Below are 3,568 nucleotides of genomic sequence, written 5' to 3'. Positions count from 1 at the left end.
AAGTAATATTTAAAAATCATTTAGTATAGTATACCCTATGTGGTCTTTTTACGTAATGCTAAGAGTAGGCAATTGATTAAAATTCAAAGTTAAAATGTTTTTAAGTACGGTTTACAATTTTTAAATACATGTTTTCATTTATACATATACATATATATATGAGGCACAGCTATTTTTCAATCTAAAGTAAAAAGTTGTAGACAATGGGCTTTAGAATTTAGTCACCATTCAATATGCACAATCAAAATCAATCAAATCCGCCCTTTGACTTTCTTTTCCCCTTGTGTACAAATATCCGAGTGTAGGGCTATTAAAAAGCACTTTCTTATCAATGCAGGAAAAGGCAAACCGAATGAAACCCCATGCAGGCAAGGTGCAAAGGAAACCGAACAATGACGAAACACGTTGCCAGCCAGCAGCTCAGGACTCCAGAACCACCCAACCGACCAACCAACCAACCGCCCAACCACCCAACCATCCACTAAGCTGAAAAAGAGCCGTCGGACCACCCACCGAATGGCTTGGCTGAGCGTCAAGTGTCATAAAAAAATAGGAACAACACTTGCAAGCCAAAAACTAAAGTGCACGAGTTGCCCGGCCATGTGGTTCTTCACACACCACCCACCTCCACCGCCCACCCACTTTCTCCACACTACACCCTACACCCTACACCCTACACCCTGCACCCACACCCCGCCCATCACTGCCCCATTCACCGTTCACCGTTCACCACACTCTCCTATTACAACTACTAGATCCATTTTCGCTCATCTTTCAAAGGCGCCGTGTAACGTTTGTATTTGTGGTGACTGCATTGAGAGAAAATATTATATTATCAGGTTTCTTTATAAGATGAGTACTACCAAAATAGTATTGTGACGATTTAATATACTCCTACAAATCTTTAAGTGTACATGCTTTTTTCCACATTTACTTTTCGAAGTAAATCGAATTCAATATCAACTTGAGCAAATCAGTAAAATATTTGTATAAATTGGTACCAAAAATTATACAATAATATAAAGTAATAAGTATGGTAGGTATTTAGTTTTCTTTTTAAAAATAATAAATCTATATACTTATTTCTTTTTTTTCGTAAGACTTATAAATATTAATTTTTCATAATAAGAAATAGCTCTTAACCCATACTGTTAGCAACTGTTTTGATGGCTTTAATTATTTTTTTTTTAAATAATCGTAGTAACTTAGTACTTTGGTTAAGTAAAAAGGCTTATAAGCTTGGCATCTAATTTATTCCATACCAGTATTAAGTTAATAAAAGAAAATAAAAATCGAAAGACACTTAAGGCATTTGACAATTTGCATTTTTTAGGTATGTTTTTAGTTCTTTTAAATATTGATTAATGAATCGATTGGACAACTTCGATTTTCTCGCAGTGAGTGACAGCGGGCATATGGGAAGCTGCAAAGACATACAAAAGAAAACATTTACAAAACTTCCATTTCCGCTTTATGTGGGCAGTAGTCGAACTGAAGGCAGAGTCAGGAGCTGTGCGGGGCAATTGAAAAAAGATAGTTTCACATAAGCCCTTAGGCATTTGCCCACCACCCACTGGATCTCCTCATCCCCTAAAGCGAAGAGCAAACACAAAGGCTGAACTGCAGGTGAGCATTCCGCTATTTTGCTTTTGGGCGACGGAAGTGAACATTGTTAAAGTTTTGCTGGTAAATCAAATGATAAAGTGAAGATGTAGTTGAAAGTCCAGTACTGCAAAGGCAACAACAACAACAACAGCTGCTGATAGCAACAGTTTTGGGACAACTCAAAAGGTAGTGAGCTTTTCACCTCGACAGCGACGCCTGCGCATGAAAGTCACTCAACTTTGAGTGTTATCTCCTGTTTTATTTACCTTTTTCCGCTTGCATGGTTATAACGCGTGTTATCGTTCAATGTAGTCTACTTTCAGGCTCTCGCTTTCCTTCGCCATTTTTACAGTCTGCTTTTAGGCTTAGCTTAACCCTTAACAAAGCCTGCTGGACTCTCCTCGCCCATTCGTATGAATAACTATTTTCGCTTATCACTTAATGGACTTTTAATCGTGTGAATATTGGGTGAGGAACTTAACACTTAATTTATACGCCTTCTTTGACAAAGCCCTGCGGCTTGAACCATAAATATTCCTATCGCCACTCGATCAAAATAGCTGTCAAATAAGACCCATAATTAATTTATTAAAATGACAAAAATTTCGCACCACTTTTCGAATCAATTATCAAGTGCCTGTGAATTGTAACAATCAATACGATATTTGTGTTTTCACAACTAATGGAGCTTTGACGTAGGCAGCTATCGGAAAATGCCCCATTGGAAAGTCCTGGTCTCCACTGGAAAGCTGTCTGTTTGCGGTTATCAGAGTTACCTCACCCCAAAAACACACCCATATGCTGACTGCTTTTAATCATTATTTGGCGCAATTGTACGTCATAAATTTTCAAGTATAAACCCACAATCAAAATTATTTGACATGTAGACGCTGGTAAAAATTATGACCATTGAAAGAGCTCTCATCGAGTGTCGCATAGTTCTTAACCGATCAATTGAGTTGCCTCTTATTTCAAATGCAAATCAATCAATTAGAGCGTCGTGCCCGTTAATTTGCATTGCGTGAATTGCTGGGCAAATATTAGCATTTTCAGCAAGTACTGTTTATTTTTAGATAAAAAATCAAACGCAATGATATTAATAGATAAGACAACCATCCAGCGGGGGGTCGAAAAGTGTCCCTGCGAAGGGTTAAACGTAGGCTGCTAGAAAGAGAGGAAGGGAGGAAATGGATGAATGAGAGAGCAAGGGAAAGCTGAGAGAGGGTTGCCTTGCACAGTGGGAAAATCATGCATAAATTAATGTATTAACACATTTGAAGATGCCGTTTAAGGCAAACTATTTTGGCCCAATGATTAATACAATGCAATGATCAATAAAAATAATGTGAAATGTCCAACAAATTTTAAACCATTAACAAAAAAAAGTATTCGAAAACAAAGAAGGTATATATTTTAACTTCTCATGCGACACATAATGTTAGTTGACGCAACAGAACGTATAGTATAGTCTAACAAATTTCTTCTGAGCTGCTGTTAATAAGGCAATGTTTTAGGTAAAATATTACGTAGCCGACTATAAGATTTATGTAGACAAAACATCAAAGTGCTAATCAAGAATACATTTTTTAAATTCATTGTAAGGGCTTAGAATTAGGGGAAGTGTTTTCAGTTTCAGCATTTAGAAACTAAACAATTTTAAAATAACGTAGCCGACTGGTTAAACCTAACCGCATGCCAAATTTTTATTAGGTATTCTGTCAGTATCGTATTTATTGTACCTATTTATTTTAAAAAACGTTAAAATGTTAATATACTAAAATATATTAGTTAATAAGAATGTTTCCTTAATGTGAGTAAATCTTGTATATCCAGATTGGTAAAGGCTGATACCACTGTGCAGGAGAGAGCGATCGCTCTCTCTCTAAGCCAGCTGTTGCGGCATTCGCGTTTGCGTTTTCGATCGCTCCGGTTAAAAACGTGCTGCGGCAGGAACTGTAAATCA

The sequence above is a fragment of the Drosophila elegans genome, unplaced genomic scaffold, assembly GCF_018152505.1.
Source record: "Drosophila elegans isolate 14027-0461.03 unplaced genomic scaffold, ASM1815250v1 contig_208, whole genome shotgun sequence".
In the NCBI taxonomy this organism is placed as follows: domain Eukaryota; kingdom Metazoa; phylum Arthropoda; class Insecta; order Diptera; family Drosophilidae; genus Drosophila; species Drosophila elegans.
Note: the sequence above shows the minus strand (reverse complement) of the source record.